The sequence below is a fragment of the Panthera onca genome, chromosome A3 (assembly GCF_046562875.1).
Source record: "Panthera onca isolate mPanOnc1 chromosome A3, mPanOnc1 haplotype 2, whole genome shotgun sequence".
Taxonomy (NCBI): Eukaryota; Metazoa; Chordata; class Mammalia; order Carnivora; family Felidae; genus Panthera; species Panthera onca.
The window spans coordinates 22,734,029-22,757,637 of record NC_138341.1 but is presented as its reverse complement, the minus strand read 5'-3'; the positions used below and the strand labels follow the sequence as shown (position 1 = coordinate 22,757,637).

The window sequence follows — 23,609 nt, the reverse complement described above, 5'->3', positions numbered from 1 at the left end:
GGTGCTGGGCTATGAGTTATGCCCCGAGTGTGATGGGCTCTGTGATGACCACCCAGGTCCCCTTTGGTGAAGGACTTGTTGCCCTGGCCGCGGGCAGTGCTGGTCAGCCATCTGCCCCTCCACTGCTGGCCTCAGCTGCAGGGACCCGCCTCTCCCATGGTCTTGCTCTTTACCAGGGCAGGGCCGATTTGGTGACAGATGGAATCGAGAGCTTAAAGACCCAAGTGGATGACTCTGAGAGCAGATCTAGTTCCAGAACTGTCATGATGCTGGCTGAGGCTGCCGTTGGGCATCCCAATTCAGCTTCCCTCTGCCCCATCCTGCTTCCTTGTCCCCTTGTCCACAGGGCTTGATCGCAAGGCCACTTCCTAAGAAACACCTGAGGGCTAGCTCCATCTCGAGTCTGCTTCCAGGGAACCCAGCCTGCGACACAAACAAGACAGTGGTCCTTGCTGTCAAGACCGTTTGGTCCAGTTGGGGATAGAAACAACAGCAATAATCACCACATGGCACTTCCCATTGGTCAGGCACCAAGCTACGCATTTTACATTCATTATCTCTGTATTAGTCAGGCCTCTCTCTGTTGAACCGGACAGAAACTCAGCCAAAATGGCGTAAGTAAAATTGAGAACATATCAGCGCATGTAGACCCCTTGCTTCAGCCACCACTGGATCCAAGTGTTGTCAGAGTGCCAAGAGTCCAAGTCCATGGCCCTCATTTCCCCAGTGTTGGCTTCCATCGCAGGCGGTCTCTCTGTTCGGGGGCTGTATTAGTTTCCTGGGGCTGCCATAACAAATCACCACAAATTTGGGTGGCTTACCACACAGAAAGTTATTCTCTCCCAGGTGTGGAGGCCAGAAATCATGGTGTCGGAAGGTCGGTTCCTTCTGGAGGCTCTGAGGGAGAAAGGGTCCCGTGCTTCTTGCCCGGCTCCCCGCAGTGACTGGCAAAATCCTTGGCTCCTTGGCTTGTGGATGCATCACTCTCACCTCCACTTCTGTTTCCACGTGGCCCTTCCCCTTTGTGTGTCCGTTCTCTCTTTTGATAAAGACACCAGTCATTGGATCAGGGTCCACCCTAATGTAGTGTGGCTTTGTCTTAACTTGCTTGCATCTACAAAGACCCTATGTCCAAATAAGATCACATTCAAAGGGGGTTAGGGTTTGAACATACCTTTTTGGAGGACACAGTTCAACCCACACGGTGGCTAAACGCTCCAACTAGTAACTCTGATGGAAAGAAAGTCTTAGTGACTCCAGCTAAACTCCCAAGTAGGATTCCCACTGGCCTGCTGAGTCACATGCCCCATTTCTGGGAACCTGTTTCTACGGCCTGGCCAATGGAATATTCTCAGTGGCCAGGCCTGGGTCATGAGTTCACACTGGAACCAGAAAGTAAGGTCAGACCTACCTGGATCACATGTCCAACAGAAAATCCAAATAATAGCACCAAAAGAAAGAGGAATGGGCATTGAGAAGACCCAAATGACAGAGAGTCCTCAGCCCTGTGTACTCCCAGGTGTCCTGAAGGGCTGCATTACCATTTACTGAGAGAAGGATGGGAGCTCAGAAAAGTTAAATGACTTGCAGCTAGCTAATGGGATTAGTACTGAGCTGACACCCTAACCCAGGCCTTTATGGCTCCAAAAATGAGCTCTTTCCCCAACAAACAAAGGCCAAGAGTTCAAAGAATGTTCTCTACCACAATGGGATAGTCACGCAAAGCCTTGTGGAGGCAGTAGGACTTGGGCTGTACCTTGAAGAGAGGGAAAGGAAGACTGTCCAGGGGAAGGTGATGCCTGGAGCCTGAAGAGGCATGGTTCTCTCTTTGGTTGAGGCACAAGGTTCTCTCAGGGCATGGTGAGAAGGGTGGTTGGAAGTATGGCTGAAGTCAACTGCAAGGCCTTGAGAGTCTTCTGCTTCCCACTAGCTATTGGGAGCCATTGAAGATTTATGAGCCAGAGAGAGACTTGGCCCTTGATCAGCTCACAGGGCAGGTCTAAGGGTCCTTCGGGAGGAAGGATTAGAGGCGCAAGGCTTGGGCAGGGAGGTCCTGAAGAGACTGTTGCCACAGTCCAGGTAAGCGGCGATAAGGACCACCTGGGGCTGGAGAGGAGGGATTGGTGACTCCACCCACCTCCCTCCGTAACTAGCCCCAAGACCAAGTCCAACCCTGTCCCAACCTGGTCCCCACCCCTGCCCCATTACGGCCTTGCCTGGTGATACCAGCCTTAAAAGATGGGTTCAAGGACCAGCTGGGACTTCCCTCACACTCATGTCTGGCCTGGGCCCTCAAAAACCCCTCTGGACAAACTGTTCTCATGACTAGCGTATGGGCAGACCTCCTCATGGGCGAATCATCACATCCCGGCTGGTTCCAATTCTGCTGCCAAAGGCATCTCCACAACGATGAGGGGTTGGGGGGTGGAGGTGGGGGGGGGGGGGGCGGACTACCAGGCCAGCCCTGGGCCAGCTTCTCTGCTTCCTCCAGCTGACTTGGGGAACAGGGCTGGGGGGCTGGGGGCAGCTGCACCCCAGAGTTCCAGTGGACGGTGGTCTCAGGAGGGGTGCACTTTGCAGTGGGCTCCTTGGCCTACTCTCTGCAGTGAGGCATGCAAGCAGGGAGATTCCTCCCACTGCGCCAAGGCCCACAGCTAAGGATGGAAGCCGACAGGCTGCTGGGAAAACACCCCAGGGGCCTGGACTGGGAAGGAGGCTGTGGGGGTCCCTCAGGTGGAATCCCAGGCCTAAGAGGTGGGTGAGAGTGTGGGTTCCACAAGTCTTTGGCAGGTGAGGCAGAGCATAATGGGACAAGGACTGGAAGGAGATTCCCACTGTCCCAGGAACCAGGCCGCAGTGCCCTTGCAGGAAACAGGGGAGGGGGAGGCTTCAATGCTCCATTCTCCAGTGCTCCCTAAGTCTGTGGAGATCGTCTCAGGCCAAGCCTGGAATTACGGTCCCCCTCTGGAGTTCTAGAGGAGATGGAATGACACCCTTCTCCACTGGGTCCCCTAATCTTTCCAGTGACTCAGTATGGGGTGAACCTTGCTCACCTTTCCCCTCGCCTGCGGGAGGAATCCTCCTGGCATTTGACAGAAGGGGAAGTGTGTGGGCAGCCCAGGGATTTCTCAGTAACCATTCCCAGGCCCCCTCCCGGGGCACTTGCTGCTCTGGCTGCTGGGAAGTGGCCCCTGGGAGGGGGCTCACTTGCATCAGAGGGAAGGCCCCTCGTGTCTCAGCGACCTGGCTTTTTCCCAGAGTTCCCACTGGTGCCAGAAATGGCCACCTCCGGCCCCCACTTCTCCCGGGCCAGCACAGAGCTTGGCTCCCGCACGGTGGCTCTGCCTCCCCAGGTCGCAGGCTCCGCAGGTCCTAGAGGTGGGCATGTAATTGATGAGGAGACTCCGAGTTCCTCAGAGATCAATTCAAGAACACGGGGTAGGGAGGGGGAGAACTCTGACCAAAGCTCGTTTAATGTATTTACAAAGTTTGGATCGGAAAAATCTGTTCTTGCGAAGAGCTGATATGCTCCCTTTTATCAGAAAAGGAGAGCTTGATAACCACCAGCATTATGTTTTGGATAAGACTACCAGGAAGTTGTGTTCAGAGGCAATAGCACCGTCAGCCCAACGATCTGGGACAACTCTCTCCTCCTCACGTCTAGGCTCGTATTTTTAAAACCCTACCTTAGGGGCACCTGGGTGGCTCAGTCGGTTAAGCATCCGACTTCGGTTCAGGTCATGATCTCGCGGGTTCGTGGGTTCAAGCTCCACATCGGGCCCCGTGCTGACAGCTCAGAGCCTGGAGCCTGCTTCGGATTCTGTGTCTGCCTCTCTCTCTGCCCTTCCGCCACGCCCACTCTGTCTCTGTCTCTCAAAAACGAATAAGTGTTAAAAAATTTTAAAAATAAATAAAAGTAAAACCCTACTTCAAAGGCCTATAATATCTGTCTTTGCCATTGTGAGTCATCGCAAAGCTTTTTAGAAACAGACAGGATAGGATCACTGAATGAATGAGTGCATGAATGAATGATAGCATTTACTGAGTACTCTTGTGCCAGGCCCTGGTCCAAGCACATTATCGTATCAATGCATTGAAGCCTCCCAACAACCCTGCGAGAAGCCTTACTAGCATCCCCATTTTCCTGCCAAGAGACGAAAGCACAACAAGAATAAAAGTTTAGCCCAGGTCACGCAGACTGCCGGCCTCCAGCATCCTCTCTGCTGGCTGCCTCTGGGAACGAGTGAGTGAGAAAAGCCCACAAGCGCCAAGGAAGAGGACGAAAGCCAGGTGCTGGAGAGTCAGGGCAGATGCCGGTGCCCATGGGGTGAAGGTGACAGGGAAGGGGGAGCTGAGGAGTCCTCAGCTGGTGACTTCCAGCTCCCCTATGAGAGGGTTCCTTCAGGCACTGAGGCAGCTGGTGCGCTGGGAAGGTCCCGGTCCCTGGCTCTTTTGTGGCCATGGATAAGTCCCTTGCCCTCCCCTGGCCTCGCTCTGCTCATTCGGGACCGAGTCAGTGGGATTTGGGGATTTGGGTTGCTCTGCTGATGATGGTGCACAAAAGCTTGGCGGGGCGGGCAGCTGGGCCCCAGGGAGCCTCAGAAGGCATGGGAAGTCAGGGTGGGAGGGGCCCCAAGCTCCAGAAGTTCTTCGGGCCAGGGGCCGGGCGCAAACCCCCTGGCCAAACCCCCTGTCCTCCCCAAGAACAGCCAAGGCTGAACCGGGCTGGGAAGAAACTCAGAGACCATCCGATCCGACTTTCCACCTTATGGACAAGGAAACAGAGGCGGGGAAGGAGAGAGAGGCCTGGGGCGCATGAAAGGCTGGAGCCCGCTTGCTTGCCTGCCTCTTGGCCTGCCTATTGCTCTCCTTCCTTAAAGTCCCAGCCACCAGGCAAGAGGGACCCCCAGAGCATCCGGTGGGGCCAGCAGGATTGCTAGCTGGTCCCTTAGGGCTTTGTGTTGTCCTAGGCCATGAGTCAGAAAAGTTTCATTGTGACACCAACCCAGTGAACTATGACTTTTGGGGTCAAGCAGTTGCTCATGACTAATCCTCACACACAAGGTGCCGAGTCGGCCCTGGGAAAGTGGCAAAAGAGGCCAAGTGTCTTTAGAAGCCTCCCTTGGCCCCGCGGGGCCCTCCCTCAACTCCATACCCACATACCAGTGCTCCTCAACCCCAAGCTTGCCCTCTGCTTGCAGCTGGTGACATCTGGGAAAGCCTCTGATGGGAGTTCATAGGAGGACGGGTACAGCAGTGCGGGGAGGGGAAACCCCAGAGCAGAGCGAGGACAACCTGCGTTCTTGTTCCTGCACTGCTGTCAGCTAATCGTGTGGCTGTGAACAAATCCTTTCCTCTCTCTGGTCTCCGTTTTCTGCTCTGTAAAATGAGAGGCTTGTGTTGGGTGTCTCTAGGTTTCTCTGCACCCTGAGAGGATTACAAGGTGCTGCCTCTCCACCGGGTACCCATATCATCAAGAAAAGAACTAAAAAGGGCAAGCCTCAGCCCAAACGGTTGTGCCGTCAGGCGTCAGGAGGCCTGTGGGGGGGAGGAGTTGGGCCCACAACCCTCACTGAGTCCCGCAGGCTCTGTGGGCCCTCGGGGCCGGTCGCCACTGGAGCCGCGGGCCCGTCGCTGAGCTGAGGGGCCAGGGCCTGGGGCAGGTCAGCGCGCACAGCACGCGGATAGCTTTGGCTGTAGGATCAAGGATCTCGCCCAGCCCTGTGGGCATCACATCTGTCCTTACAGTCCCACCCGGACACACAGAGAATTTCCTTCAGGCACCCCCACCCCCACCGACTCACACAGCCCTTAATTCTTGAGAGAATCAAGTCTTCCGGTCTCCACAGATGGCTGTCTGTCCCCATTCAAGCTGTCCACTGGCCCTGACTATACTGAGGACACCCCTCCAGCCCCAGCCACCAACCCACCAGAACCAGTGCCCAGACCTACGCCGGAGCCAGGTTCCTCAGAGAAAACTGCTCAAAGCATTGATAAAATAATGGCATGGGTGAAGAATAGGGTTCCCTTTAGGAAATCCCTTAACTGTGAGTCAGGACATTGGGTAGATGAAGAAACGGAGGCTTGCAGAGGGTGAGGGGCTTCCTCCAGGTCCCAGAAGGTGGGGTTGGGGTTTAAACCAGGGCCTTGGGGCAGACAAACAGCCAGACTGTTGGCCTATAAGCTTTATGGCTGTGAGGTTAAAAGTACAGAGCAGAGGCCCGCCAGCCTCCTCTCCCTCATCTGCGCTTGGGGATTGGGCCACCCTCATGGGGGCTCATCTCATGCCGTGCTGTTGAGCTAACAGGGTGAGGGACCCACATTGACGGGACTTATCTTCAATGCTGCTGTCACTTAGGACGACCACCACAGTAAACAGGATCCTCAGAACTTCAGGTGTCAAGCCCAGGACCTCATGAGAGGCCGGCAGAGCAGCCCCACCCAGCGGGTGACCTTCCCACAGGACCCAGGAAACCGCCCTGCCTGGGCTCTGACGTTCGTCCTGTCTGGGAGCCCTCTCCTTTCTTGTGGTTCCGTGTTCGAAAATCTCCCTCTGTCTTCCCGGCCACCCTCTGACCAGAAAGGTCCAGGCTCTCTGCCCCTCTGTGCACAAGAGTGACTTTTGCTGAAAAGCAAACATCACTGGGGCACCCGGCCTCGTGGTTTCAGGCTGTGTGGTTTACCTCATGACGTCATCTTCCTTCCTCCAGATAAACCAGAAGAGACTTCACTGCTCCAAGTGTGACAGGTCCCCGGGGGGGAAATGGTGCCTGCTCCAACTCGCCGTTTGAAGGTTCAGAGAGGGCAGCTGGGTAGTGGCTCCACCAGGGAAGGCATCTGCAGGGTGCCTAGGCTCAGGGGTAGCTGCAGGGGGTCTTCTGGCACCTCTCGCAGGCCTCCGGTTAGTGTAGGCTCAGGCAGGGCTCTCTAAACGTGGGAATCAGGCACAGGTCAGGCGCTGGACCTCACGGGTCCCACGTGACACAGCACCCGACTCCAAGCCACTATCCACACAGAGCAGGAAGACAGAGCAGACCCCCTTTTTCAGATCAGGGCCGTACCCCCTCCCCACTCTCTTGCTGCCAGCCCAGAAGGGGTGGGTATGCCAGGGCTGGAGAATGGGAAGGGGTAGCTTATGCCTGTCCCAGGCTCTGTGCTCTCATTTAAGGTTCCAACGACTCTTTGAAGTAGGTAATTCACAGAGTGCTCAGTTGACCGATGACAGACCCAAGGCTCAAAGACGTTTGGGATTTGCCTGAGGCCCCAGTTAGCATTAGGTCTTGCATGTGGTCGGTGTTCAGGAATGTTTGTCACGTAGAAAGGGGCCAAGATGCTACCTTTCCTCAGAGAAGCAGATGTCTCAGGGCGCACGGGCCAAGACTGTTTCTGTTCTGAGGGAGCTGGCACCCCCCAGTGAAGGGGCCCTGACTGGGCCAGGGCCTCCTCAGGAGCTTGGATGTCAGGCTGGGGCTGTGGATGGCCAGAGCATCACAGACCCAACTCAATCCAGATCCATCCAATGCTGGAGAACGTGATGGCCCTTCTGCCTTCGCAGTGGGGCTCCATCCCCTTCGACTTGATCCAAATTCTTATTGGGCCACTACCCGTGCCAGTCAGGCTCACTCTGCAGGGCCCTTTGGGGATCAGATAGCCTGGCCAGAGGGGAAATAAAACAGAGACAAAATGACAGGGTTCCTGTCCTCAGGGAACCTACACTCTCTTTAGGAATGATGACAGGAACAATGGCCACCACCACCACCCCAGTGTTCTTAATCACTGTATTTATCCAGCATTACTACGTACCAAGCCCCATAAAGCGTATCACACATATGTCTCATTTAATGCCTGTTAAAAACAACCTGTGAAGTGGCCATCGTTCCCATTTTATAGATGAGGCAACTGAGTTTTGGTCCCTTGCCCAAGGTGACGAGGTAGGAAGTGGCAAAGCTGGGATTTGAATCTGGGACTGTCAGACTACAGGACCGTGGTCCCGACCACAGAACACCAATAACTTGGACCCAAGGCAGAAGGACACACATTCCACACAACTGTGCTGAGTGGGCAGAAAAGGGATGCAGGGGAACCCGGGGCCCTGTGGAAGGCAGGCAGGGTTCGACGGGCAGGGACGGGGCAAAGGGCACCAGTGCCAGCCAGGGCTGACGGGTGGGGCTCCTGGAGCACATAAGCCTCGTGAGGAGCAGCCAGTAGTTCCTTTGGGACAGAGGCCAGGCCCTTGGGAAGGGGGCGCTTTGGGAAACAGAGATCAAGGCCAGAGTGGGGCAAACTGGTGCTGGGTGAGAGCTTCCATCTTTGTTTAGCCTTGGGCTCCTCACGGAAGGCCGTGTCCTTGAGGTCAAAGGCCTGTTCAGGCCAGAGCTTCTCCAGCACCGTGCCCACCCCTCTGCTCTCTACATCACCTTCGCACCCCTCCCTGCGGTCCGGTCCGGATGCCTTCCTGCGTCAGCTGTTGAGACCAAGTAGTTCCAGAGAGGCCTGAGCAGCTCAGAGATGGCTGGGTTTGTGGGCGGAGCCTGAGACCTGGAGAGGGATCTGAACTGATAGAGCCCGTGTGGGTGGTCTCCCTTAGAGCCTGGGAGGGAGCCAACGGGGCTGGCTCTGTCCCTGGCCTGGACACCGGCAACTCAGTCAGAATAGGCTTGGCGTCCATGTTGCATGCTGGGCTGGTTACAGGCCTCCAGAGGCCCCAGACACTGTCCCCAAAGCCATCGCCGGGCATCATGGCGGCCACAGCTGCCTGCCCGCCCAGTCTGCCTGTGCCCTCTGGCGGGGTGGCGGGACCTTTCCTGCACTCCTGGGTTCCATTCCACAGTCAGAATTCTGGCAGCTGCCTTCTGCCTCTGGCCTCACCTCCCTTCTTCTCTCATCCACCTATCTTCTGCTCCTTTACCATCAGGAGGTGGGTCTCCACTAAGTGGCTCTCTGGGGCCCCAGAGTGGAGGCAGGCAGGACCCTGAGCTGGGCTGCCAGGCCTGAGGGTGGCTCAGAGGTGGAGAAGGGGCCAGGCCAAGGGCAGCGAGCCTTGAGCAAAGGCGCCGGGGACGGTTTGTGAGCCCAGCTCCCCCTTGCTCACGCTCCTGGCAGGAGGCCCAGGCTCAGAGCCGGCCTCACAGGCTGATTCGTGACTGAGAAACTGCCTCCTGGGCCCTGCTCTAGGTGGGAGGGGCCTGGGAAAACCAAGTTGTTGGGCCTTCATGGCCCTGTGGGGCCTGCCCAGGCTGTGTGTGGCGGCTCAGGAGGCCCGGGAAAGCCATTTTCTTCATTAAGCATCTGGGTGGAGATTGCAGGAATCAGCAGGAATGCCTTGCCAGTTATCCAGACTCGGGCTGGTGGCCGGGCCCCAGGGGAAGCAGGTTTGACTCCCTCAGTCCTTTTGAATGCCCCTTGCTCTTCCTTCTGGAGTGGTAATTAATCAGGGCTGCTCAGGGGCGGTGGGCTGTGTTTTCCATACTGCCCTGCCATCCACCTGCCCGCTGCTGCCCCTGGCTCTGGAACCTGGGATGAGCAAGGTCCCAGGATACAGTCAGCATCCCTGCTCTGGGCCAGCTCCCAAGCCGAGCATGGGTAACAGAGGAGCCAGAGATGTGGCCATCGTGGCTTATGCGCCATGGCTGCTGTGGCTGCAGTGACACCCCTAGGTGGCCAAGACGGCCACCAATGATCAGCCCCTTGACTGCTCCGAAAGCCACCCAGTGCTCTGCATCCTGGCAGGACTGCTGCCTGAGATCTGCTCTCAAAGAGCATGAGCTCCCCTGTGGAGCCACATCCCCCGGCATTGCTCGCAGCTCCACTGTCCCATCTTTCAACCTGGGAGCCCCGGGGCCTGGGCCTCATCTGTTCACCTCATCGCCCTCCAAAGTGGCAAGCCTACAGACTGGCTAAGTGTCCGTTTGTTGACTTTGTCACGTGTGGGCCTGGGGTGGACGAGGGCGGAGAGGGCAGGGCCAGGGACTGCAGTGGGGGTGGCAGAGAGGATGCGGCCAGTAGGCAGAATTTGGAGGGGGAACAAATCAGAGCAGTGACTGGCTGGATGTGGGGATTAGAAAGAGTGTTGGGTTGTGTCTCGGGCAACTCGGGGTTCTGTCAACTTGGGCCCATGCTCTTACCTCCCAGAGGCAGAGGATCCCCAACCCCGTCCACCGCCAAGGCGGGAGCAGTGAGCTCATGTCTGCCTGGCCCAACCGCTCTAGAAACTCACACTCTCTCTGCTTGTAACGAGAATTATGAAAAAGTCCAAACACACTAAAGGGGGAACTAAAGAGTCTCACAACCCCCGAGGATTCCACCACTCAGCCTCCACACTCATCAGCCTTTTCTAATCTTTCCTATTTCCCATCCCCCCCCTTTTTTTTGTATTTTAAAACAATACCAGACATCAGACAATTTTTCCCATAAATACTGCAGTTTTTATCTCCAACAGATTGAGTGTGTCTGTTTTACATAACCACAAGGCCGAGTCCTAGCAACTGTTGGTAAAAGTTAACGGAGTGTCACATAAAACCCCGCTCAGGCTCCCATTTCTCTGGTGGCCTCATCCTTCTAGTGCCAGCACAACGATTCCTAAGACAGGAGAGATTGTCACAGCAGGTCACATCATAGCCTTCAGGTCAGCTTGGCTCAGCAAGCTCTTCCTAAAGCTCTCAGCCCCATGCCAGGGGCTAAGCTACATAGGTGACAGAGACAGGCCCTGTCACACAGGAGCTCAACGTGGCCACTGCCAGTAGAAGAGTCTTCTAGACCAGCCTGGATCCAGGAAGACACGAAATCCTCTCCTGCCTCCCAGAATCCTTGGAATCAATTCATGAGGCTCAGAGGCCCTTTAACAAGGCCTATGCCTACCCCTGGTCTCTTTCTCCCCATTTCCTCCCACCCCCGTTTCCATGTGCCTATGCACCAGCCTGCTGGAATGACCAATCCTGTCCCTTGGCCCGGAATGTCTCTTTTTCTCCCTCCCTCCCTCCAGGCTCCTGCTCAGTGCCTCTTCTGTGACCAGCCCAGGGTTGCTCCTGTGTTCCCAGCATAAACTCCCGTCCCTGCTGTAATGACTGTTTCGTGTGTCTGGGGTTTTCCAAAGGGCAGGACTGGGTCCCTGGTGTTCCCTACACAGCCAGCCCTCCACATCGGGATATTCTGTATGCTTGTTGTATGACCTGGGTGTGCAAGTGAAGGAGTGAATTCGAAGGAGAACCGGTTGGTGGAAGAACAGAGAAACAGCTGGGAACACATGGGAATGGGGGGTGCTCTCCCAGAGCCCTCCGTCCATCTTCAGAAGCTGGAAAACAGTTGGAGCCAGCGAGTGGTGGGGCCGCTTCTCTCCCAGCAGAGCAGAGGATCTCCTGCCCCTTCCCGTCAGTGAGGCCTGAGCTGTCTAGTGTCCCGTGTCACTGGCTCTCTGAACGCCCCCAGGGCAGTTTCCCTCCCCGGGTCAGGCTGGAAACACGCATGGGGAGCTCAGCGCATGCCCAGACCCCGCGCCTGCTGGTGGGGTCTGTTTGCACATGGTCATCTGGTTTCAATCCAGTGAAATCTTAAAACTTTCCACGGGAACTTCTTCTATTTTGAACTCCTCCCGGATGGGCTGGACGGACTAACTCCGAGCAGGCTGTGAGCTCCTGAGCAGTGGCTGGGGAGTCACTGCCCCCAGCCGGCCCTTCAGCAGGAGCAAGCGTTGCTGGGGCAGCTGCGGGATTCAGACCCCATCCCCCCCCTCAGGCTTACAGGGTGGGGGGGGTACCCTGAGCCTGTTCCTTTTTTCCTTCTGGGCCTGCATCTCCTCATCTACACAGAGCAGGGCTAATACCAGGCAACCAGACTGCCTGCGTGCAAATCCTGGCACCACCCATAGTAAACTATGTCACTTTGGCAAAGTTACTGGACCTCCCATTCTTCATCTATAAAATGGAAATAAGTTGAGCTGTTGGGATTGCAGGAGTCAACACCTGTAAAGTGCTTAGCACAGTGTCTGGGATGTATTGCAAGGCCCCTACTAAGCACCGGTTATTACACAGCCGTAATTTCTTATCTGAAACCTTTGGCCTTTCGCATCTCAGAGTTTATGTTTATATGTCTTTGAATTTTTAGAAAGGTAATATGCGTGTTGCGATAGCACATGTGATCCAGCGAGGTCTTGGCAGCTTGCCATGGCCAAACGTATTAGCATTTCCTCACTCACAGCTACGAGTAGTCACCCTAAGCGGGAAAAGGAAAGACCACAGGCAGCCTCATGTGTGATCAGGCCACGTTTTGCTGCCAATTAAGTTACTCCAAAATGTTGGGGGTTTTAGGACTTTGGGCAGTTTGGACTTGTGGACAAGGAACTGGGGAGCTGGGATTGTTATTGCAACACTTGTTTAGGAGGGAGTACGGAAATGGTTCCCCTTGCGAGCCCACTGTGGAGAAGGGTGGCTGGGCGCCTCCTCCTGCCCCTCTGGGCTGCCCACCGGGGCCCGCCCTGCACAGTGTCCCCGGCACAGAGGGCCTCCACCCAGCGCCTTTGTATGAATTAGAATAAGGCAGGCTCCTTGCAGCCTCAGCACCTGGAGATAAAGCTTGGCAACTACAGAGCAACTCTACGCGGGAAAGGCGTCTCTTCCTCTGGGCAGGCTGACACCAGACGAGCAAAGCACCAGCCTCGCAGGGTGGCCCTGCAGCTGATGGGCAGCTGGCACCCTCCTGACCCCATGTGGACATGCTCTGAAGGCCTGAGAGGTCACGAAGAACACAAGCTGCCCATGAAGTGGAGCAGTGGAAGGAGCTCCTTCAGATCAGGCCATCTATCCTCAGGCACTGGAAGTTGATTTCTGACTCATCTGCCCCTCTCCGCCACCCCCCCTACCGTGCCAACTTGGGCCGCTTGGGCCAAGAGTCACAGGCTCAGGGCTGTGCGGGGAAGAGGGAACGAGTTCCTTTCATCTCAGAATCCGAGTGAAAATCCTGGGCTGACGTCCCCATGGGGTCATCAGGCCCCTGTCCTAGAGGTGGGAGCAATGCCCTGGACATTTGCACAGAGCGTTAGCATTTCCAGATCCCTTCCATAGACTCCAATCTGATATTCACAAGGACCATTCATTACCCCTGTCTCACGTCTCAATAAAGCCAGGTTCAGAGGCGAAGTGACTGGCCCAAGGTCACATGGCAGCAGTTGGCGGAGCCCATATTTCCTGCCTGTTTAGTGTTTTCCGTGCCACACCTCAGTGCCTCTGGGCCCCCACCTCACAGCTCGTCTGCGGCCTTCCCGAGATGGCTTCCCTGCTGGCTGTAGTGGGTGCCGGGGGCAAATTCCTGGCCAAAGGCAGGTGCCGGCGAAGAGTTGGGCCCTGGCCCCGGGGGGCCTGGCCCCCGCGTCCTGGCCACACTGGCAGGGGAGGCATCCTCTGTCTGCTCCCGAGGGTTAAACACAACACCTTAGCTAATAAAATATAAAGAGCAAACAAGACAACAGCAGGGGTGGATTAAGGAGACTAATGCTTATAAAAGTGCTTTGAGCCCCTGAAGAAAGGAGACACCAAACACGAAGCTTCATTCCCTAGCCTTCGGTCACTGTCAGGTGGCCAGGGAGGCTCTGAGCCTCACAATGGAGGAGGGAGGAAAGGGCAAGGGGAAGGGGAGAGAGAGGAGGAGGTGGAGGGGGTGTCCAGGCATACTGGGCAGAAGACATGCCGTGACACTTGCCATGTCCATAGCTCATGGCATCCTGTGAGCAAGAGGGGTGGCCATTAACACAAGTGAACTGCCACACAGACAGAAAAGCAGGAGGCCAAGTATGTGGCGTCTCGCTGGCCTCCAGGCCCTGGAACACGATGCACAAACAGCATGGTGAGGAGGCTCTCAGGTCCACGGGGGCTCAGAGCCAGGGCAGGGTCCTGGGAGGTGAGCCCTGGCTCACTGTGGCTGAACAGGTGTGGCCACCCCCCACATAGGGTAAGAGCAGCCCCAGTGGGGGGGCTCTGCATGGACCAGGGCCAAGGACCAGGTGGGAAGACGCAGGAGCCCAAAGTAGGTGCCAGTGGCCCTCCCAGGAATGAGCACAATGTGAGGAAACAGTCCAGGAGGGCAGACCAGCCTCTGGAAACAAAAACAGAATCTCAGCTCCCAGACCAGGTGGGAGGGAAGAGGAAATCAGCCCAGAGCAGGGCCAGTGCTCTGGGTGCCAAAGCCCCCCACCTGCCCTAAGCGAGGGGTGGTGGGGGGGGGGGGGGCGGTCTCTCCAGCAGTCTGTGCTGCGGCCACTACCCCAGCTGGCCAGTGATCCTTTCCAGAACTGGGGCAAGTGATGTGCATCAAGGTTGCAGGTGGTCCCTATGGGGCCTGTGAGCAAATGGTAAAAAGATGCCCCCATCTGGGCAGCTGTAGCCCTAGGCACAGGTTTGCTGCGTAGATGGCGGCTGGGGCTACATTTTAACCCCATCCCCTTTCCTGATTATACAGAGTGACCCTCACCTGGATGGTCCCCTGCAAATCCAGGATGCTTCTGCTGTTATGGGGCCTTTGAGGTCTTCCTTCCCACCTCACCCCTCACCCTGGTCCCTGATGGCCCTTGACTGAGTCAGAGGCAGATGAAAAAACACTGATTTGCAAATCAGATCAGGTTTTAGCCCCATCCTGGATCCCTGTCCCTCTCTGGGCCTCAGTTTTCCCATCTGTATTAGCACTGGACCGCATGGTCTCGATGGCCCTTGAAGCCTGAACATTGGGTGGTCCTCTGATAAGTGCCAGAGTGAAGGTTGTCCATTGTCCCTGGTAAGGCTCTCTGCCACCAGCCTTTCCCACAGAATGGCAGGAGCAGAGACCCAGGGGTCTCAGCACTGACCAGGAGAGGGGCAAGAAGTGGGGTTGAAGGTGTGGGGAGTGTGGGGAGGGCTGGGCTACAGGCCAGACCCACTGCCTGGGTCTCCTGTGTCCCAGGGTGATGTCTCATGCTGTGGGGACACCATGACCCTTCCCAGAGTGGACGACAGCCCTGGATCGTGTGGGTGTGGCCCCAAACCTCCCCATTCAGCTCCTCTCCTCTTGCACTCAGACCCGTCCCGCTCACACACTCCTAACCTGTGGCCTGCGAGAGGGAGCCTAGCATCCTCAATTTGGAGGGCTGCAGATCGGGTGAGCCTGGTGGTCACCCTTTGGGGCTCCCATTTTCTTGCCTGTGAAATGGGGATAAAAACTTTGGCCTCTTAGGGTTGACGTGAGGGCAAGGGTCTGACCCCGGGGCTGGCACAGGGGAGAACGCTCACCAGACGGGAATCGTCACCATCGTCCCGGCGCTTGGCCAGGTGCCATTCCTTAGCGCAGATGAGTCCCCTGCCATTCTCTCCCCCTGGGATGCCCTTCCTGGCTCCTGCCACTCAGAGCCCGTGGGGCAGGCAGGTGCCACCTCTCCCAGGTAACACTTTCCGATCCCCTAGCCGGAGTATGTCTCAAGAGCCCCTTTCACCTCCACCACAGACACTCCGTCTTTCAAAACATCCTTGGAACATAGTGTGTGGGCGTTGGAGACAGGCTGGGCGTGAGGCCTCCTGGAGGTGATTTCTCACAGAGGCTGGCACATAGTAGGTGTTCTAGAAGACAGTGTGGAATGCCCTAACGTTGAGGCCTGTGGCCGGGCCCTTCACAGGGGAAGCTCGGGGAAACCTGGCCAAGGGGCTGGGCCCTCGGATGGTGCCCTGGCCCCGAGTGAGCTGGCCAGCGGCGAGGCAAGCCGCCCCCTGCAGCCTCCCACACTGGCCAGGTGTGGCTGGGCTAGACTTGCGGTGGGCTGAGGGCTCCTTAATGACAGTAATAATAGTAACAGCAGCTCCCATCCGTGGCTGCTTATTATATCGCAGGCATGTTATGTCCATCACTTGCCAGATCGGCATAACCAGCCTGTTAAGTAGGTGCTATTATCATCCCATTTTATAGACAAAGAAACTGAGGTTCGGAGAGGTGAAGGTCAGGTAACCACTAAGTAGCTTAGTGAGGATTTTTATTTCTGGCTCCAGACCTGGGCTTCTAGCCCCAACTGGGGGGTTCCAGGCCGTGTTCAGGCCCCCGCGCCTCCCACCAGCCCTGGCTGGTGGGAGGCTGGCAGAGGAGGGCAGCTCCAGCATTCTCTGAGGCGCTGACACCTTCCCTTTGGTCTCAGGCTTCCTCCCACCTCCACGCCCACACATGTCTGGACAGATGCAGGTTTCAGGCTCTCCCTGGGGCCCCCACCCAGGCCTGCCCAATGCCACCTCCCCAGGCTGCTTCCATTCCCAGGGCTTGAGGCCACGTGGGGAAGGCAGGACTCAGGCTCCCCGCTGCGGCCTGAGCATCAGCACCCTTGCTTCTCACGCTCTGTGCCCACTGCTGTCAAAACTTGAGGGGGTGTTTTCCCATTTTCCAGCTCTTCTAGTTCACCGCTTCCTGCCCCAGGGCCCTCCCCTGCCCCACCTGAGGGTCCGATTCCTTTACAAGTTCCTCCTTAGGCTGCCTCTACCCTTTGGCCTCCAGCCACCACTCCGGGAACCTCCTTAAATATCACTTTGATCCTGTCCCTCCCCTGCTCACAAGCCTTCAAGGGCTCCCTCTTCCTCCTGCAGCAGCTAGGCACCTCACTTCCTGGGAAGCCCTTCCTGAGCTGACCGTTTCTCTGTCTTACTTCTCCTCACACCCCACCTCAGCTCAGCCTGGAGGCCCAACACCCTCCTCATTGTCTTACCTACCTCAGTGCTTCCTCCTCCCCTGCCACAATATTCTAGCACACTCTCCCATTTCCCACTGCATGAACTGGTCCATTGCCATGAAGTATGTTTCACGGAATATACTTATAATAGGGAAACTCATGAGCTAATTCAAATGGCCAAAAGGGGAGGCGCTAGGTGAACCCCGGAGAAACAGGAGGGAGATCTTCCAAAGATGGCTGTGAAGACCGTGGCAAGATGGCTGAGACTTAGGAAATAATGTTAAGTAAAAAGCAAAACCGGACGCAAAACTGTATCATGTTGGTTCTGAACCTGTGACAACCGAATGGCTGGGATAGCATTCCCCATCACAGAATCGGCACACGGTACGTGTTGCCCGCTGTTAAACACCACGCTAAACGCAGTTAGGTCAGGAGGATGGGTTGTGGATCATTTCTGTGCCTTGCTCCTCTCATAATGGGAAAAAGGCGTCGATAAAAGCAGTTTTGATGGCAATGACGGGGAGGTTTGGCTATGACACCTGTCCAGGTGCCCGCCTTCCAGGTCACACCCACCTCGGAAGGATCCAGGATCCAGAACGCAGGGCTTTCAGACAGGACTCATCTCGGGCACCCCACGGGACCCTGTTCGCCCACCTTGGGTCTTCTGGAACTGAATGGGAGGAGCAGGCGGCCAGCCAGGGCGGCTCTGGGGGTGGGCGGAGCCCGAGGGAGTGTAGGTCGCAAGGCCACCGGCACCCATTTCACTACGTCCTCGGGGCAACCCCCCCGCCCCCCCGCCCCCCCCCCCAGGGCCCCTGCCTGGCGGCAACAGCGACTCTGCATTAGGTGGTGGCAGTGGCAGACGGCTCACACAGCTGTGCTATCCCCAAGCCCTGTCTGCCTTGTTCTCATGAGCAGCCCGTGAAGAGGGCTCCTGTTGCACAGATGAGGGACAGTTAACGCCCCGCGTGGTCAGAGGGCGGTGGCCAGTACTCAGCCCTGCCTTCCCGCTTCACGATTTTCGCCTGCCCCGTCTGGAAGCTCTGGGGTCAGCGACCGACGCCACTCGGGGTGGGCAGGGGGCAGGGGGGGTCTCCAGGGGCCAGAGGCAAGCCCACACTGGGGCCTGGGAATGAAGCAGGTTCTGGAAGGGGAAGGAGGACAAGTGTGCCTTGCCTCCTTCCGGTCTTCCCTGAGCGCCCTGGTCACGGTCCCCCCCCCCCCCCCCCCGGCACTCCTCCCTGCTTTACACCCCCCAGTGTACTCACTGTGCGTCCTGTTCATGCTGTATCTCTCCGGCGGGAATGGAAGCTTCACGAAGGCAGGCGTCCTTATGCCTTATTCACTGCCGCCATCTCCAGTGCCTGGGATAGTGCCTGGCACCAAGTAGGTGCTCAGTAAATAACTGAACGCCTGTGAACTAGGCATCCTGTTCTCCTCAGCCCAGCCGCAGACCCCACCAGGAAGCCCAACCACCACAATGAGGCAAAGGGATAAAATATTTTGGGGGCCAAGAGGCTGAATCTGGGCCCAGCTGACCCCTCCTCTAGGAAGCCCTCCCTGATTTGCCTGGTAAGCGGTGTGGATCTGCTGCTCTCCCGCAGGGCGTATCACCGCCTCCCCCGTGAGCAGTGTTATCTTTCTGGCTTATCCTTCTGGCTCTTTGGGGGCAGGGTTGGTCTTATCGTCTGTACAGTCCCGGGGCCAGGAAGAGAGGGTGCTCAACATGTCTGTCAAATGCCTAAGTGGGGTTCAATCCCTGCTTCTCCCTGGGAGCAGCTCCCACATCCAGGCACACAGAAAGTGCTCAAAAAACACGTGGAAAGGCCGGAGGCCTGCCTGGTTCGGCACTGCTGTTCCGCTGCTTTCCACCTGTTTGGTCTGGCCCCACCTGTTTGAGCCCAGACACGTGGGCTCACCTGTGTCCTGTTCACTCGAGACCTGCCTCGGTCAAGGCCTTCTGGCTTAGGATGGCTCCGGTGTCTCTTCCTGCAGCCTCTGCAGGCCTGGCCACCCTCCCAGGGGTGTGGGACACGCAAGGTTTCTGGATGACGCTACTCTCTCCAGCCCTGGAAACCTGCTTCTCGCTCTCAGGGCCGCCCTTCACAACCAGGGTAGCTCACGTGTGGGCACGTGGGAGGCAGAGGTACTGAGAAGGGGCTTCGTGTCTCTCCACAGCTGCGGATGGTTAACGCTGGGCCTTCATCCTGCTTCTCCAGATCAGCTGCGAACGCGACCCCCCCGCCCCCCGGCCCTCAGCCCAGGGTCTGGCTTGGGCAGACCAGGCTTTCTAACCAGGGGCCTAGAAAGCCGTCAAGGGGGTCCGTGACTGACAGTCAAGATTTTAAGGGAGACTAATGTTTACTGTATGTTTACCACAGAGGAGGAACCCCGGGCTAATAAAGTGTTCTAGTTTTGTCTGGAAACGTGCCCATTCAGTGAGGTAATTTCCAGTCCCTAGTATTCTTTGGAATCTCTAGCAAGCAAGCATATGTCATTGGTCAAAAGGGGGGGAAATAAATGATTACTTAATAACTGCAGTTTAATAAACAAAACCTTCTGACAGCAGGGGTCTTGACAGAAGTGAAGAGTTGGGAACTGAAGGCCAAGGTGCTCAGCATGGGCTCACTGAGGGGAGAAGGGGAGGGAGAGGGAGGGGGAAGGAAGGGGGAGGGGAGGAGGGGGAAGGAGAGGAGGAGGGGGAAGGAGTAGGGAGGAGGGAGAAGGAGGAGGGAGGAGGAGGGAGGAGGGGAAGGGGAGGGGGAAAGGGGAGAGGAGGAATAGGGAAGAAAAGGAGGGGGAAGGGGAGAAGGGGAGGAGGGAGTACAGGAGGAGGGCTGTGGGCCTGGTGGGGCTGGCAGAGGCGTGACCGTGACCGCTGGCCCCAGGAGTGTCAAATACACGTAGGGGGTGGCATCTGAATGCCTGTAAGGCAGGGGCAGAAAAGGATTATTTTTGTAGTCAGCTGAAGCTTAAGAGCAGGGATGGGAAAGGGAAAGAAGGACTAAAGAACAGGGAAGGCTTAACCTGGGCAAAATCTGAGTGACAAGAGAGACTTCAGACCTTCAGTGAGTCTGAAGCACTCACTACCTGCCAGTGCTGGTCTAAGCATTTCACATGTCCCAATTCACGGAGCCCTTCTGCCAGGCCTGCGATGGAGGCAGGAGTCCCATTTTGCAGAGAAAAAAACTGAGGTCAAGTGGCTTGCTCAAGTTCATGCCTCTACTAAGTGGTGGAAACGGCATTTGACTCAGGCTGACTGGCTCCAAAGCCCACGGGCCTCATCTCCCACAACAAGCCAATTAGCCAAGGGCTTGGGTTCACCGAAGCGTGCTCCCGTCGGGAGAGTTCTGCGCCATTTCTGTGATTCCCCCATGGCTGCCGACTGCTGACTGCCGGCACCTGGAATGGGCAAGGTTGGGAGGCTGCTGGTCCTGGGGTGACAGAAGGGAAAGCAGAGGAGGTGCCCCAGGGGGCAGCCTGAGGTGTCGGTGCCGTGCGGGTGGAAAGGTCGGGGAGACAGGTGGAGGCAGCTGTCCGGGTTGGGCAATCCGCCAGCCCACGCAGGCTGACGGCCCGGGTGTGCGGAAGACTCCTTACCCCACCTGAGCCTGTGCTTGAGCATCAGGAGGGGACACTGAGGCAGGATAAGGGGCAGCGGAGTCATCTGAAGCCCGGGCTGTGTGTGGGAGTGAAGGAATGAGCCCCTGAGGAGTCTTCCCCCAAGTCAATCTGGCCCCCCTGGGCTGACCCTTGCCCCCAGGCCTCGTGTCCCCAGGCGTGACACCGGCCCCCAGCTGGGCTATGAAATGAGCCCAAGGTAAAATCCCTCCGTCAACCTACTTGAACTTATGCACCCAGATGACGACTGACTCCAAAGCTGTACCCTGGGGAGGTGGCACTCTTATTCTGCAGGCACTGTTATACCCAAATGGTTTCTGGCCTGCCCGGGAATTGCCCTCAGAGCCCCGATGCCTGCCTTCGGCTCTCTGCAGTGGTGGCCTATCAGCTCTCTGAAGGGCCAAGAAGGCAATGGATGCAAAGGACCCAGAACAGGGCCTGGGATCTCATGCATGATGCTCGAGAGGGCTTTCGTCACTATTAATACCCCCCCACCACCTGCTCAGACGGCCAAAGGTCATTGCCAGCTGGGGAGTCCCATTTTGCAGCAAAAGTATGATCGTGGAGTCGAAAGGGATGAGTTCTCTTGGGTGACTCCTAACTGGGCTCACAGGGGATGGAGTGAGGAGACTTCTGTAGAGGGACAGCTCCTAGCTGGTGTTGGAAGAAGTGGGTGATGGGCTCTATTCTGGAGGAACACATATCTGTCACACCTTCCACATGCCATGCGGCTCACCCCAACGTGGCAACTGGCCCAGCCCAGGGAGGGTCATTCTGGTCATTCCTGGGTTGCCTGTGGGGTTACTTTTATTGTCACAATTAGTCATAATTCATCATAACCCCAAGCTTGACCTCTCAGACTTATAAAGCGTGGCTCTTCCAAAAGGGTCAGAGATGAATGGAGGAGGACATGGGAGCCCTGAAGCAGGAGAACACGAGTTATGTTAGGAAATAATCCTTGGAGTTCTTTCTTACTTGCCCTGGAATCCGTTCATGGATCCTGTGCTTTTGGAAATAGCCCGGTGCCCTTCCTTAATAACTGCCACAACCATTCCCATCTAGTTTTCCCCAGATGTCAGGCCATCGTTTCAACCAAGTGTGTCCTGGGCTTTAACCTGAGAATGTGGCACAAACTCAGATTTTTTTTCCAACAGTGGGCTGGCCCTGGCTCAGTCATCTGCAAGTCAGTTGGTATTTCTATGGATTTCTGTAGCCACACAGACAGGCCCATCTGCCTGCACAAGGACTGCTTCAGAGCATCCTGCAGCAGAGGGCACACGGACACACAGAACCCCAGGTGGTGAAGCCTTGGAACCAGCAGACCTAGGGCCAACCCCGGCTTCCACCTGACCTGACCCAGGCCCGACCACCCCAAGCCCCTCTCCTCCTGCGGAAAATGGCAGAAACCAGGATACGAACGTCTCGTATAAGATAGATGCTCAATAAATCTCTCTCCATGTGGAGAAGCTTGATAAGGGAAGGGGAAAGAAACCAAGCCCTGGGCTCATTGCCTTTGTGTAATGAGGACCGGGGATGGACAGGGAGAGGAGGAGAAAGGGAAGGAAGGAGGGAAGGAGGGACAGAAAGCAGCAGGGATGAATGAATAGGTAAATATACCAGCTTCCTGTCCTCAGGTGAGTTATTTAGCTTCCTTGAGGCTCAGTTTCTGGATCTACGAAATGGGGATAAGAGCACCTACCTCATTTAGTTGTCTTGAGGATTAAAAAAGACAGTGTACAAAAAGTAGCTAGCACGGAACGTTACTTATAGCTCCATGGGGATAGCCACCACCATTACCCCCTGCCCAGGACCCATTTCTACTTGGCATCTGGTCCCCTCTCCTTTTACTCTACTCACTGCGCATAATTACTACAGATGCATAAACAAAAAGGTGAGGCTTCTTCTCTTGCTTTCATTTCAAAAAGCATCAACGACTTCGTTGTGATGCCATGAATAGCGTGAGATGCCATCTGACCGTGAGATGGTGTTTTTAACATTCGCGTGAAGGAGAACGTGGGACGGGCCAGTCCCCGTGAACTGGGGCAGTTTCTGGGGCTGGCACTATTTATAGGCTCAAGCAAGAGGCGAGCCGAATGTGGTGATTTCTCTACCAAGGCCGTGCCTGCAAAACAAGAGTCTGTGGCCGTCAGGAACCGAAACTGAGTCAGAAGCAAAAGTGACCTGTGCTGCTCTGATTTTCCTGCCTGTGACAGAGCAGGCTCCAGGGCGGATAAGCAGGTCACGCGGGTGTTTGTTCTCAAGCGCTACGCAGAGCAGCACGCTGACCCAGCGTGGCGGGGGTGGGGGCGCCCACAGACACTTCCCATCGCTCGCTCGTTACGATCAAGAGGACTCATAATTTTGTCTTCCCGGTGATCCAGACAGGGCCACTCTTCCGAAGGCCACATTTGTTGGGCAGGACTGCTCAACAGGGGCATTCTGACTTTTCAGAAAAAGGCCAAAGTCAACATCAGAAAATCATCTTTCTGGTCTGCAATAATAATAATAGCCGCTTTTTATCAAACCTTCCCGTGGGCCGAGCACCATAGTCGGTGCTTTAGGTACATTGTATCTTCACAACCCTAGGAGGCAGGTGTTTACTCCCATTTTACAGATGAGAAAACAGAACTCCCAGAGATTAAGGGAAGACCCACCCTGGGGTCTGTTTACCCTGGCCGAGGCTCCCACAAGCACCCTCCCTGCTTCTCCCCCGTCTGCATCCAGGGACCTCACGTTGGTAGCTTGAAATCGATCACAGTAGGGGTATTTACACGGTGGAAACTGGCAAACAGTGCAAGTCACGCCCCTCCTGTTTTTCTCGTCCTTTTAAAGACTGCTGAAGAACTGCCTGTCAAATATTTGCCAGCCACCAAGTGGGCAGAGCCAGGAGTCAAATAGAAGTCTCTCTCCTCGGGGTGCCTGGATGGCTCAGTAGGTTAAGCGTCGACTTCGGCTCAGGTCATGATCTTGTGGTTCATGAATTCGAGCCCCGCGTCGGGCTCTGTGCTGACAGCTCAGAGCCCGGAGCCTGCTTCTGATTCTGTGTCTCCCTCTCTTTCTGTTCCTCTCCTGTTGACACACATACACACACACTCTCTCTCTCTCAAAAATAAATATTAAAAAAGAAAAAGTCTCTCTCCTCAAGCTCAAGTTCACGCTCTTTCCAATTCATTCCCAGGAGCAAACGGGCTCTGTCATGGAGCCCCATGACATCAGGCTGGAGGCAGTGGGTCCTCAGGAAGCCGAGCGGCTGAGAGAAGGCTGAACACGAACAGCCCAGGTCTCTTGCACCTCCGTCCCGGACCTCCCGGGAGAAGCCCGGGTATTG

The 23,609-nt window shown here is 56.3% G+C and overlaps 1 long non-coding RNA gene across 1 annotated transcript; it reads right to left on the bottom strand.

The window, feature by feature from the left end:
• Positions 1 to 247: 247 nt before the first annotated feature.
• Positions 248 to 4,989, bottom strand: LOC132690759 (uncharacterized). The gene is made up of 2 exons (XR_009615484.2): positions 3,687 to 4,989; positions 248 to 1,039 (listed from the first exon to the last, which is right to left on the bottom strand). It is a non-coding gene; the product is annotated as an uncharacterized LOC132690759 (long non-coding RNA).
• Between the last annotated feature and the right edge of the window lie 18,620 nt (positions 4,990 to 23,609).